This window comes from Rhinopithecus bieti, unplaced genomic scaffold (genome assembly GCF_001698545.2).
Source record: "Rhinopithecus bieti isolate Rb0 unplaced genomic scaffold, ASM169854v2 scaffold_574, whole genome shotgun sequence".
In the NCBI taxonomy this organism is placed as follows: Eukaryota; Metazoa; Chordata; class Mammalia; order Primates; family Cercopithecidae; genus Rhinopithecus; species Rhinopithecus bieti.
Window position 1 is genome coordinate 2,168,856 of NW_016803605.1, and position 14,293 is coordinate 2,183,148.

Consider the following 14,293-nt stretch of genomic DNA (forward strand, 5'->3'; position numbering starts at 1 on the left):
CCCTCTCACCTGACCTGACAGAACTCAACCACAGAGGTCCCGCCCCTCCCTTACAGCATTCACTTAGTATTTTACATTACTTTTCTGCTCCTTTGAAACGTGTATCTTTTTTTTTTTTACATTTATTTTCAGTTTTACAAATTGGGAGCTGGGACCTGGGAGCCATTCCTTTGAAACGTAGTCAGCAAGGAAGAAAGAGCCTCATCTGCCCATCTCTGTGGGAGGGTAGGCGACTAACTTGGATGAGGGCCTTCCTCTAAGCTGTAGTGTTCCCTCCTGTCATGAAGACATGAGAAAATTTGCTTTTTGTGTGGGTAAGGCATTTAGCAAAAACAGATAGCCTAAGATTCCTCCAATCCCTGCTTTTAAAAACCCTCCTGCCCTTTGCTTCCCGGAGTCTTTGCTTCCCGGAGTTGGGCTCAGACTGAGTTCTGACCTCTCTGTCCTATTGTAACAGCCATGAATAAAGTCATTCTTACCTGTTTAATTTTGCATGGTTAAATTCTGCTTTGTTCCTGGTCATGCTTCCACTCACGGGAACTGTGGGTTTGAGTTCTATCCAGGCCCACCCACATGATATTCTGCTTATTGATCAGTGGGTTCCAAATGTTCAAAAAGCAGTATCAGTACAGGGCCCACCTTCGATGTAAAGAACTAGTCTAAGACTTAGCTATATTGGGCTCTAGCATTGTATTTTTGAACAACACCCAAAGATATTTTTGTTTGTTTGCTATTATGCAAATTGGGCAATTTGACTCACAAAACACCAAAGTATACAGAGGTGAGGTGTTTACCACCACAGTTTCCTCCAGGTTCTGCTCAAAGCAAAACTCATCACTCACCTCCTCAGGAAATACTTATTGTAGCTACAGATAACATCTCTTCACTTGTTCATGCTGTATACTTTACCTCTTTCAAAATGAAAAAGAAAAGTTTAAATTGCTGAGAAAACTTTATAGCTTATTACCCACCCAGGGCCACTAGATGAGTCTAAGGAGATCAGAAAGAAGAATACAAAGTTTTTGGGACGGGAGCGGTGGCTCATGCCTATAATCCCAGCACTTTGGGAGGCCGAGGCGGGCAGATAATTTAAGGCCAGGAGTTCGATGCCAGCCTGGCCTACACGGTGAAACCCCATCTCTGCTAAAAATACAAAAATATGCTGGGCGTGGTACATGCCTGTAGTCCCCAGCTACTCAGGAGGCTAAGGCAGAAGAATCACTTGAACCTGGGAGGCAGAGATTGCAGTGAGCCAAGATCATGCCACTGCACTCCAGCCTGAGTGACAGAGCGAGACTCTGTATAAAAAAAAAAAAAAAAAAAAAAAAAGAATACAAAACTCTCTTCCCCAATCAGAGTGAGACAGAACAATGGCCAATTCAACTAGTTCAGAGTCATACATAAAGTAAAACCTGAGTTTACGTAACATAGAATCAACCAGCCTAAACAACTTCAACCATGCCCGCCCTCTGTAAAGAACATCAGAGGACTCAGAGTAAAATCAGAAGACCGCCTAGCAGTGCATAATTCTTGCTAAGGAAATGGTCTTGGTCTTAGGGAAATCCTGCAGGTTCCCTCATTATCCCACTCCTCAAGCGTCAAACTATGGTGATGAAAGAGATCAAATGGAAAAAACTAAAAGGCAGAAATGAAGTCCACAGGCAAGCAGCCCGGGCGGCGCCCTGACAGCCCGGGCGGCGCCCTCAGCCTAGTTAAAGATCGACCCCGGACCCAACCGATTAGGTTAATTAGGTTATCTATAGACTCCGGACATTGTAAGGACAAACGTTGTGAAAGTCTCTGTCCTGCTCTAATTACCGGTGTCTGCCACATATCTTAGTCCTGGGCCCAGTACAAACACAATCCTCTATTTTGTCCCAACTTCCTGAGCCCAACACATCCCCCCCCCTCACACATCTCAGAAACACCACCTAGAGAGCCCCTGATAAGATCACAACCGTTTGTAGTTTTACTAAAAGCGCGGGAACAAATGGAAAACTGTTAATTGTATTAACCAATTACCAGTTGTAATGCTGCAACCAAAAGAATTCCTTTGTACCTCTGTAACCTTGCATATCCTGTATGCATCGGGCTATAAAGAGCAGCCACATGCATCATTCGGGGCCCTCTTGTATGTTGTAGAACGGAGGGACCAAGTTCGAACTTGCATTAAAGATCCTTGCCGCTTGGCTTTGACTCTGGATTCTGGTGGACTTCGGGGAACAAAGGGTCTGGGCATAACAGTGACTGACCCACACTCCCACATTTCACAGGGACTTGGAGCAAAGACTGCTATTTGTAAGGCCTGTAATCTCCGAGACGTCATACACACTCACAATCGGCAAAGCCATCTTTCTCCTTAGACCCAGAGTCCGTGGGAATAAGCCATTCTCATCCTCACCTGATTATGTGAGTGAGTCCTAGGACCAGTGGGGCCAGTGACCAACCTCGCAGTGTAGGACTGTCCACCCATCAGTCTCTGCTGCCTTCTGAGAGCCACAGCAACCCCGGGGAAAGGCAGACTCATCACCCTGGTGCCCAGAGACCTTTGTCTTGTCTATTTAGGATGGGCAATTGGTCATCCTCTCAAGTGTAGTGCGGTATCAGAACAGTGAAGTGATAGAGTATTTCCCAGGTAAAATCACCAGGCTTCTGGCCACATGCCAGAAAATTAGATTTGAAAAATATTTGACCTCCCAGATTTGAAAAATATTTCAAAATCCAAACTAACTCATTGGAAGGGTCGGGGGAAAAGAGGTTGAGAGAGGTTTGGCATATTTTGGAATATTCCTTTGGAATTGTGTAATATATAGTATTTCTGAATAAAGCAGATTATAATCTTCCGAAAACATGTATCATGTTCACTTTGGGTAGTATCCTTGCAAGAAAACGCTTTTATGCCTATATAAAATGTATCCTTGATGTGTTATCATGACACATACATGACACAAATCACATATTACAGACAAATTCATGGTGAAAAATATCAGTTTTCCTCCTACTCTTCTCTACCAAAAAAGGCTCTTTTAATCATTTTAGTCTTTAATTTTCTGATATTATCTTCCAGAATATCATGATGACAGCATTTATCAATGTTAGGCAATATCTGTGGGATTCCCCCTAGGACAGATGAGGTTTTTGTTTGTTTGTTTGTTTGAATTCACATGGCGCCTCTCCTTCAGGGAGTGAGAGGACTGCTTTTAGTTCTTGTTACCACCTTCATAAGTCCACAGAAGGTGCTAACGTCTCCATTACTTGTTCCTGTGCCTTTCAGCAACACGCTGATGTGCCACTCTAGGGAGTGAAGATGCTTGAGTTTTCCATATCTTAGCACTCTTTCTTTTTTCCCATCTGGCCTCCTCCTTCCTTCTGTCAGCCACATTTTTAGTTACAATATAACATTAAGGTTATTAAAACTTATACTCCATCCAACAAATATACCCAAGACTTCAGCACATTCTTCCAGGCTGACCCTTCCATCAGAGGCCCATTAAACATTTGCATAAATAGAATTTGCTGTCTGTAGGTCTGTGAGAATGAGGCAAAACAGGGGATGCAAAATGTTGAGTCCAGGCCTTCCCTGTTACAAACTAACTCCCCAGCCAATGACATTTATCCAGTATTAGTTTCAAGCTCTGAGCTATTTCTGGATACACTGACTGAACAAAATTTATATAACTGTCTTTTGCCATTACCAGTCTTAAGCAGTATTTCATTTAGCTGTCACGTTGAAGGTTATTTTCTTAACCTTTCTTGTTCCATAAGCCATGTGTTAATTTGATGTATGTGTAGTGTGATGAAGAAAATGTTATTCTTTGAATAGCTGCTCCTAGCATTTTTTTTTTTTTTTTTTTTTTTTTTTTTTTTTTTTTTTTTTTTTTTCTTTTGGAGTAGGTATGAGTTTCCGTCCTTGAACTCAGCTCTGGAAGAATGGAAACTTTTATGTTTATGTATAACTATACGACTCAGGTTGTCTTTTGAGTTTTCATTGCCCAGAATGCTTGAGAAAATATCAGTAAATGCAATATTTTCCCACATTTAATTTTGGATTGAGTTGTATCTCAGATACAGGATATTAATATAGTGCAGAAGTGTGTGTGTGTGTGTGTTTGTGTGTGTGTGTGTCTGGTCATCTCATCATGGTAGAATTCCCAAGTCTACTACCCTTGTCTGATTATCTAATTGGTGTGATTGTTTTTCCTTGTGCTTATCTTAAAGTCCAGTGGTTCTCCTTTCTAAGTCTCTACTTTCTTGATGCATGAGAATTATTTCCACTCAGGAAGTTCCATGAGATGGTAGGACCACTTCTATATCCGGGCACCTCTGCTGCCGCTATACCATGTTCAGTGTGGAAGACACCATGATGCTCGCTCAGGCATATTTTTCAAGATGTGCTACATGGGGATTCGTCCCTGGCCTCTATCTAGAACATGAGACAGAGGTTCCATGTGCTGTCAGGCTCCACAAACCTACCCGCATTGTGCCAAGAGAATGGAGAAGGTAGGGTTTGGGACTCCTTTCTTGGTTGGGTAAACATCCACACTCTCCTCATTCACCCTCAAGCTCTTCCCAAGTCCTTTCAAATGGAGAATTTGTTTCTTTAGCCAGAAAGTTTGCTCTGATTCACCACGTTTTTTCAAAATGCTGAACCATGGTTTCGTATGGACACCAGTGAATCAGATGTTCAGTCAAACAACTGATGCCGTCCGGTGTACCCTAACTGTGCATGCCAGAGCGTCTTCTCGGGTAAGCGTCTTTAGATGACACACTTTTGAGTTTCAAAAGTCTTTTCTCTACTTTGGGCTGTAACAACACTTATGTGAGGCAACTTAATGCCAGAGAGTGTAGCTGCCCAAGTGGAAGGAAGGTGAAAGAATAGTAATAAACACAGGAGAAAACTCACTGGTTGTTATTTCAAATCATTATATTGCCAGCACTCCTAGGCAGAGGCTAGCAAATCTTAGGAGACTATTTTGACAAGCTACCTTCCAGTAAAGACTGAGACTCCTGTCCCAGGAATCGTCTAATAGGAAGCCCTGAGAGGAAGACACCTTCCTAGAATAGTTATCATCATAGCTTCCTGTGTGCCAAGCATTGTTCTAAACCTTTATGTGTGTGGGTTTGTTTAATCTTCACAATAATCTATAATCTAGCTCCTGTTATTTCAAAACAGAACCCAGCCATCCCATTACTGGGTAAATATCCAAAGGATTGTAAATCATGCTGCTATAAAGACACATGCACACGTATGTTTATTGTGGCACTATTCACAATAGCAAAGACTTGGAATCAACCCAAATGTCCATCAATGACAGATGGGATTAAGAAAATGCGGCACATATACACCATGGAATACTATGCAGCCACAAAAAAGGATGAGTTTGTGTCCTTTGCAGGGACATGGATGCAGCTGAAACCATCATTATCAGCAAACATCGGCAAGAACAGAACCAAACACCACTGTTCTCACTTATAGGTGGGAATTGAACAATGAGACTCACTTGGCACAGGGCGGGGAACATCACACACACACTGGGGCTGTTGGGGGTGAGGGGATGGGGAAGGGATGCATTAGGAGACTATGAATTAATGTTAATGACGAGTTAATGGGTGGGCAGCACACCAACATGGCACCTGTATACATATGTAACAAACCGGCACATTGTGCACGATGCTACGCTCTAGAACATAAGTATAATTTAAAAATGCAATAGCGGGGCGCTGGTGGCTCAAGCGCTGAATGCCCAGGCACTTTGGGAGGCGCGATGACGGGTGGATCACCGAGGTCAGAGATTGGACCATCCTGGGGCTAATACGGTGAAACGCTGTCCTACTTAAAAATGCAAAAACTCAGGCCGGCGGCGACGAGGGCGGGCGCCTGTAGTCTCAGCTAGCCGGAGGCTGAGGCAGGAGAATGGCGTAAAAAAAAAACCTGGGAGGGGCAGAGCTTGGCAGTGAGCTGAGATCCGGCGACTGGCCACTCCAGCTGGGTTGGCAGAGCAAGACTCGCGTCTCAAAAAAAAAAAAAAAAAAAAAAAAGAAAAAAAAAAAAAAAAAGCAAATTAAATATAAATAACAAGGTAACAAATTGCGAAAAAAAAAAAAAAAAAAGTACAAGAGGTTAAATGACTTGCTCAAAGTCCACAGATAAACACAGAGGAGGGATTTAAGTGCCACTGGTCTGACTCCATCCTCTGGACCACTGATAGGTCAGGTCAGGTTAGATTATACAGCAGTCACAAATATTCTACCCTGATATCAGTAATTTATAGCAATATAGATTTACGTTTTCCTCATGCCACATGCCCAAAAGAGGATCACCCACTCTCTTAAAAACTGCTGCTCACTGCTGGGTGCATTGGCTCACACCTGCAATCCCAGCACTTTCGGAGGCTGAGGTGGGTACATCATGAGGTCAGGAGTTCGAGACCAGCCTGGCCAATATAGCGAAACCCCATCTCTACTAAAAATACAAGAATTAGCCAGGCGTGGTGGCGCGTGCCTGTAGTCCCAGCTACTTGGGAGGCTGAGGCAGAAGAATCACTTGAACCTGGGAGGTGGAGGTTGCAGTGGGCTGGAGATGGTGTCACTGCACACCAGCCTGGGCAACAGAGCTAAACTCTATCTCAGAAAAAACGACAACAACAACAACAATAACAACAACAAAAAACTGCTGCTCATTAGTCAAAGCACTCCAGAGGGTCTCTAACGGTCAATTAAATGCTTCCTCTCAGAAGTGGTGGACATCACTTTCTGTGACCACTCGTAGCCCAGGACAAGTCACAAGGCTCCGTTCAACTCCAAGGAAACAAGACATGCAGTCTCCCCATGAGCTCTGGGATCCACATCTGGACATATTTGGGGACTGCCTCCATGACCATTCTGCCGAGCTGCCTGCCTCTCAGTAACTGTGAAAAACAGACATGAACGTTTCTGTGAGAAAACCGAGTGAGGAAAAAAGGGTGGGACACAGGCGGATTGGGGAAAGGCAGTAGAGCCTTGCTCTATGACCTGGGATATTTTCAATGAAGTCTACCAAAGAAAGTCACAAAATTAAGAGTGCAATTAATATTTGTGAAAATTAGAAAGGACTTGATTGCAGCATACTGGCTGACTTGGTGCTAAAGAAACCCAGACCACATGGACAGCGAGGCTGCTGACACCTGGTGGCCCCTGCTTCTGGGATGGAACTGGCTTCACGTTGGAAGGTACCTGTTTCCTTCACTGCACAAGTGGAAGTGTGATCCTGAGAGGGCAAAGGGATGCTTCACCACCTCTTCGCAACCGTCTGCCTTGGCAGGTGCCTGCACTGACCTCGGCAGATCACAGCAGTCGCTGGCAAAGCAGGGTGCTCTGTCAGCAGATCCTCTGGAAGGGGCTCTCCCACGAGGACACTGGAACTGCACAGGCGTATGCCTAGAGGCAATGTTGATGGAAGCCAGCCCCTTTCAATTTATTCCTTTACATAGATACTCTTTGTGGTTGGTTTTTCACACATCAGAGGACATGGGTGCTTGCCTCAAAGATGTGTGAGTCTTTGTGGTACAGGGCACAAAGAAGCCGGGGGAAGGTAGGGCTGGTTGTGTTGCCTCCACCAGAGGTTTCCTCATCGCTGAGTCTGGGGTGAATGCCTGCTCTGGGGCCATGGGTGCTCCTGACCACTGGTGCAATAAGTCTCAAAGATGAATTCACTTCCTTGTACACCAGAGATGCCAAATGGAAATGCTACTGGAGAAGGGGCTGGAACATTCATCAGGTACTGCCTCCAAGCACAGATTAAAGGGAAAGTCATAAAGCACATTGAAGGGTTCTAGAGATGGTTGAAAAGAAAGGTAACTGTCAGCCAGGTCCTAGAAAGAAACAGATGGCTCACTTACAGGAGTAACTAAAGAGGTCTGAAGGAGTGGAAGGAGAGAGCCCATGATGGAACCCAGTGACAACCACAGCCATGGGAACTGAGCTGTTTGACAGTAAGGTGGCTCAGGGAAGGGAGTATCAGCAGTGAAACTGCAACTCCACAGGGAAGGAGTCAGGGCTCCCCTCTTTCCACACTTGACCTACTACAGATGACTCCTCTTCCTGCATTTCACTAGAAGGCAAAAGGCACGGAAGCCTCTGTGATGCAATCCAGAGGGGCTCCCCGTCCCAGGGCACAGAGCAGGGTGAATCAAACACCCAGCACATAGCAGTGAAGACCCACTTGCTCTACCCTTGCAGGATGAACTGGACATGTTTAAACAGCTTTATTGAGACACAATCAACATACCATAAAATTCACCCATTCAAACCATACAGTGCAACAGCTGTTTATTCACAGATGTGCATCCATCACCACCATCAGTTTCAGAACATTTTCCTTACCCCCAAAAGAAGCCTCATCGCATTTTTCAGTCACTCCTTGTTTGTCCTCAACTGATCCCCACAGCCCTTGGCAACCAATAATCCGCTTCCTGTCTCTATAGTTTTTGTTTGTTTGTTTGTTGAGACAGAGTCTTGCTCTGTCTCCAGGCTGGAGTACAATGGCGCGATCTTGGCTCACTGCAACCTCCACCTCCCCAGTTCAAGCGATTCTCCTGCCTCAGCCTCCCAAGTAGCTGGGATTACAGGAGTGTGCCACCATGCCCAACTAATTTTTGTATTTTTAGTAGAGACAGAGTTTCACCATGTTGGTCAGGATGGTCTCGATCTCCTGACCTTGTGATCCACACGCCTCGGCCTCCCAAAGTGCTGGGATTACACGTGTGAGCCACCACGTCTGGCCTCCTGTCTCTATAGTTTTACCTGTTTGGGATATTTAATATAAATGGAATCATATACATAATGTCCTCAACGTTCACCCACGGGCTGGGCATGGTGGCTCACACCTGTAATCCCAGCACTTTGGGAGACCTAGGCAAGAGGATGGCTAGAATCCAGATGATTGAACCAGACTGAGCAACAAAGCAAGACCTATCTGTACCAAAAGAATTAAAAAAATTAAAAATTAAAAAAATGTTAAATTCACCCATGTTTTAGAATGTATCAGAACTTCATTCCTTTTTAACGTAGAAGTATATTCTATTGTATGAATAAACCACATATAGGTGTCCATTAATCATTTGATGAGTATTTCGAGTGCTTCCCCTTTGGTTTCTTCCTTTCTTCCTTCCTTTCTTTCTTTCTTTCTCTCTCTCTCTCCTTTCTTTCTCTCTCTTTCTTTTTCTTCTTTCCTTCTTTCTCTCTTTCTTTTCTTTCTTTCTTGCTTTCTTGCTTTCTTGCTTTCTTTCTTGCTTTCTTTCTTTCCTTCAGCACATCCAGAATGCAGAAAATACTCTTTGTCTATTATGAACAATGTTGCTACAAGGAGCCAAACATCCTTAACTAGCTCCTGCTTTAGTCTCGCTGGGGTTTCTCGACATTTACCAGGCAGTCAGGCTGTGTTTGTAACTGGAGAAAGTGGGAGGGAGCATATGAGACAGAGAACAAAAGGTTAAGTCAGATGTGATGTGCTAAAGAGAAATTACTAAATACATTCTAACAATTGTCATCACATAGTTAACTTGCCGACTCCAGGATGTTGTGCCACAGAAAAAAAAAACAAAATAAAATATTCCATTGGCTTAGTGACTTTGCGAATTCAGTAATGCAAAGCTGAGATTGCACTGTTTTTTCTTCAGTTATTATTTCATAGTCAATATGCCATTTTTAGGGAACAAGTTCCCAGTCTGAATCGTTGGTGGCATTACAATGCCTGGCTGCTTACAATAAAAACATGGGGAAGGAAATAATTTTAACTGCTTCTGTGAAGAAACCCAGCTGGCCCCAGGATCTTCAGACTGAAACTACAGTTTTCCAGAAAAACTACGGGGCTGGTAAGGGCAACAATCAAGATGGAAACAGGGTAAGGGGAGGTTCTTAGGCCAGGGGTTGAAAATTCTGTTGGCTTCAAAGGCCAAAGAGTGACATAACCACGGTAGAGTTTTGGGCAATAGGAAGAGGGATTCAGTGTTAAATTACAAGATGTGCATCCTGCCTGAAAGTATTCAGAGTCATCTATTCTTTTAATCCTTTAATTGCTAAAGAAATATTTTAGGACAAATTTAGCTACCAGTAACGACTTTTGTTTGAGACACAGCAAACGCAAACCTTAACAATAATATACAGTCTTATGTATATTATTATATTATTACCTCAATGGATTTAAATCCCCCTGCCCCCCAGGCATTCAAGTTCAAAGTTCTATGAGCTCATGATGGTTTCAGATATGGATCCTGCCCCCATTCTCAAGAAGGCTTCAGTTTATGTGGAGCCCAATATACGAGACAATAGAAAACCACACTATGGAACACAAAGGCCACCATGCCCCCGCTCCCCTTCAAATACCTTCAGTTTCTTCCCCTGTAAATGAAGATAATAACAGCACCCAGTTCAACTGCGGCTTATCCAGAAAGCAAGTCACCTTACCATGTTCTCTCATGGAACACTGATCGCTCTCATGCTGTCTTGTACTAACTGTGTTTTCATCTTCGTCCAATCTATCCTCCCATTTCCTAATATGCAAAGGGCAGGATATGTCTTGCTTTAAGTTCTCAGAAAACTTGAGGCTGAGACAAGGACTTAGACACAGGTGATTTAGTTTGGAAAGTGCTCTGGGGGAGCTCAGGTAAAGGAACTGTGAATGTGAAATAGGAAAGTAGGAAAAATCAATAAAATGACATTTTATAAGGGTCACTGCTGCAGGCAGTGGGTGCTGAATACTGACAGGCCCTCTGGGAATCACAGAATACCTCCTAGAACTGTTTGTGTACAGAAGAGGCTGGATCTTTGTTTAATTGTTCTATATTCTCCATTGGTGGAGGGTCACATCTGGAGGAGGCATCTTCTATGTGCTTCAGGCTCACACTTGAATGGGAGCTGAGTATGGTTCCACAGCTTTGGGAAAATCCCAAAGGCAGAGAGCAAAAAGAGGTGTAGCAGGCACCTTGAGGTGGGAGGCTGACGTTGAGTCTGATTACACCTGGACGTGGCCCCGGTGGCTGGGACTGAAACCAGAAATATGCTGAGGAGAGGCGACGTTGGGCACCAAAGTCATCAGAGCGAGTGTGTTATTTACGCCCAGGTTCCCTGTCCTCAGTGGACTTTCATTTTCACAGAACAGCTTCTCAGATTTCGATGAATAGAAAAAAAATATGTAGATGGTAAAATGCAAAATGACTGCATCTATAAACACAGAATTCAAAGTAGTCTGTAAGTTTAAGAAGAATGACCCCTATTCCTGCTTTTTTTTTCTTCAATGTATTTGCAAATGACACAGAAAGCCTAACTCAATATGGCTTAAGTCAATAGGTGGGCTTACTGGCTTACGAAACCATCTGGTGGAATAACTGGCTTCAGCCTAAGCAAGATCAAACAATGATACCGGGACTACTTGTCTGTCTCTTACTTGTTATATTCTCAACATTAGCTTTATTCTCAGTTGTACACAGTAGCAAACTGGCTGCCAACCACTCCAGCTGTGTGTGTGTGTGTGTGTGTGTGTGTGTGTCTTCCACAGAAGACCACAGGGTTGAATCTCCTGACTTTCACAGTAGCATACCCACCCCTGGAGTAAGCATCATGGTAAGGAAATGAGAAGCCTTTCCTTTGGCCTGAGTCACTTGCCTGTTTCAGGAGTATATTCAAGGTATTTTTCCCAGGGAAAAGGTAAATGTATTTTGGGTGTCAGTTACAATTGATGTCTACTATTAGCAATAAATGTACAGAACCTTTCCTTAAATATAAATTTAGATCACAAAGAAATGAGTTTCACTCATCTGGGGTCCAAGTTGTGCTACAGAAAATGCCCCTCCCTGTTCTCATCCATGGCAGAAGTTACTAATCAATCATCAACAGTTTCTCTTCAAGGATTGGATGCATCCCCAGGAACCATCTCAGTAGAGTGCTCTGGGCGCCACTCCCAGGCTGTGAGAATGGATAGATGAGAGAAAATCAATTTGCCATCCATGATCATAAAGGGCAAAGGCTGTAGAGTCAAGTAGTCCTGAGTTCTCACTCCAGCTCTGCTCATTCCTTACTATTTGGGAGACCTTAAGCAAACAGCATAATTCCTGTGAGTCTCAGTTTACTCATATGTGAATTAAGAAAATAAAATTGGCCGGGCGCAGTGGCTCAAACCTGTTATCCCAACACTTTGGGAGGCCGCGGCAGGCAGATCACGAGGTCAGGAGATCAAGACCATCCTGGCTAACACGGTGAAACCCCGTCTCTACTAAAAATACAAAAAAAAATAGCCAGGTATGTTGGCATGTGCTTGTAATCCCAGCTATTCTGGAGGCTAAGTCAGGAGAATTGCTTGAACCTGGGAGGTGTAGGTTTCAGTGAGCCAAGATTGTGCCACTGCACTCCAGCCTGGGCGACAAGCAAGACTCTGTCAAAAAAAAAAAGAAAAAGAAAAAAGAAAAAAGAAAAAGAAAGAAAAGAAAAGAAAAAATCTGCACAGGAAGAGTATATTTATATTGAAGGTAGGAGGTGGGACTTTACTCCAGAGCAGATTGGACACTGGCTGACACAGGAAAGAAATGAAAGCAGCTCTCCATAAAACACACCCACCAGTGCCACGTGAGCTTACCATTGCCATGGCAACACTTGGATGTTTCCACCCCTTTCCATGGCAGTGACCCATAAGTTTTCACCCTTTTTCTAGAAATTTATAAATAACCCACCCCTTAATTTGCATGTAATTAAAAGGAGATATAATTGTGACTGTGGAACTGCCTCTGAGATGCTACTCTTGGCACACAGCCCATGGGGTAGCTGGGCTCTGCAAGGACCAGTACCTCTGCTGCTGCTGTGCACTGTCATTTCAATCAAAGTTGCTGTCTAACACCACTGGCCCACCCTTGAGTTCTTTCCTGGGTGAAGCCAAGAACCCTCCCAGGCTAAGTCCTAATTTTGGGGCTCACTTGCCTTGCATCAATATGGTTAGCAAAGTGTCACAAAGCAGGTACTCAATGCATCTCATTTTCCTCTTTCTTTCAGAAAGATGTTTTTTCTTCTCTGGATCTTCCATTTTGGAAAGGGAAGCCAAATAATTTATTGATGATAATCTACTCACTGCAACTCCCCCTTAGCACCCATCCATGTGGAGAGACACCTTTGGACATCTGTTATACTCGAAGGAGCCAATGCTATCCTGTTTGTTAAATAATCTTGTTCAATCCATGATTGGGTAACCGGTCAATTCAATACACTCACAAGATATCAGCAAAAAATGTTAATGATGGTATTTGTGCCACAGGTTTTTGCTCTCAGAGAAAGCAGGGCCCCCACAGCACAGCCTGCTGAGATGCCCCCCACTGCTATTGAAACAGTTAAAGCAGGTCAATAGCTCTCCATGTGGTTTTTTTTTTCCCTCTCAGCCCATTTGTAGTTTTTCACCTTTAAAGACACATAATCGATCAAACATGAATGATTGCAGTAGCCTGTATTGACCATTTGTTTTCAAACATTGAAACTTTGGAGCAATCTGCACAGGGATTTTGATAATATGTTAAAAAAATACTGCAATTCTGAGAGTAAATTCCCTACCATGCATATCTAAGGTGCCCATGCCTTTGGTTGAGAATTTGTCCCCATGTGTACTTGGTAATGCTTTTAAAAAATTTAATTAAAATTTTAATAAAAAAATTTTAATTAAAAAAGTAAAACAACTATTTTGTTCACTTTTAGAATTTTATTTGCAAAATTTTGTGGAGGAGGGCATGATCTCTGTGTCAGTGAGCAGATGAGCTGCTGGGTTTCAGACTGTGTTTATTCTTGTGGAATGTATTATAGAGTCTAGGATGTAGATCTGAAAGTACTCATTTCAAAATATATTATTTAACCACAGTTATGATAAGATTATCTTTGCATATGTGGTGCTTTGAAAGTTATGTCACTAGAGAAAACTGATCTATGGAAAATTTGCTATAGCAATAGAACAAAAGTATGCCCATTTGGGAAGATTTCTGCTAAAAATAATAGTGTGTTCAACTACTAATATCTAAAATACTGAAGACATTTAATCACCCATAACACAACATCTTGGGACACAGGCAGTGCTGGGGTTGTTCAGCAGCTCTGAAAGCTTATGGAATCCACATGTTTATGATTTTCTTGGCTTTTGTTCTACTGGCTGCAAATGGCTCCACAGCCCCAGGCATCATGTTCTCAGATGCCAGCATTCCAAGCAGAGAAGACAGAGGGGGCAGAAAAGGAACCTCATCCACAGTGTCGTCTCTTCTCAGGGGCTAAGCTCCCCAAATTCTCCCATATA

At 43.3% G+C, this 14,293-nt stretch overlaps 2 long non-coding RNA genes across 4 annotated transcripts in view; one reads left to right on the forward strand and one right to left on the reverse strand.

The window, feature by feature from the left end:
• The window catches only part of LOC108540427 (uncharacterized), a 38,708-nt gene extending 25,091 nt beyond the window's left edge, over positions 1–13,617 (forward strand). The window contains exon 4 of the long non-coding RNA XR_001888666.1: positions 13,018–13,617. This is a non-coding gene — a long non-coding RNA (uncharacterized LOC108540427). The remainder of the gene's footprint in view (positions 1–13,017) is intronic.
• The window catches only part of LOC108540441 (uncharacterized), a 50,923-nt gene continuing 45,873 nt past the window's right edge, over positions 9,244–14,293 (reverse strand). For 2 of the 3 annotated variants that reach the window (XR_001888677.1, XR_001888668.1), the window contains exon 5: positions 9,244–9,426. This is a non-coding gene — a long non-coding RNA (uncharacterized LOC108540441). Of the gene's footprint in view, positions 9,427–10,772; positions 11,200–14,293 lie in introns of those variants that run through there. The other variant, XR_001888676.1, reaches the window with a different exon arrangement.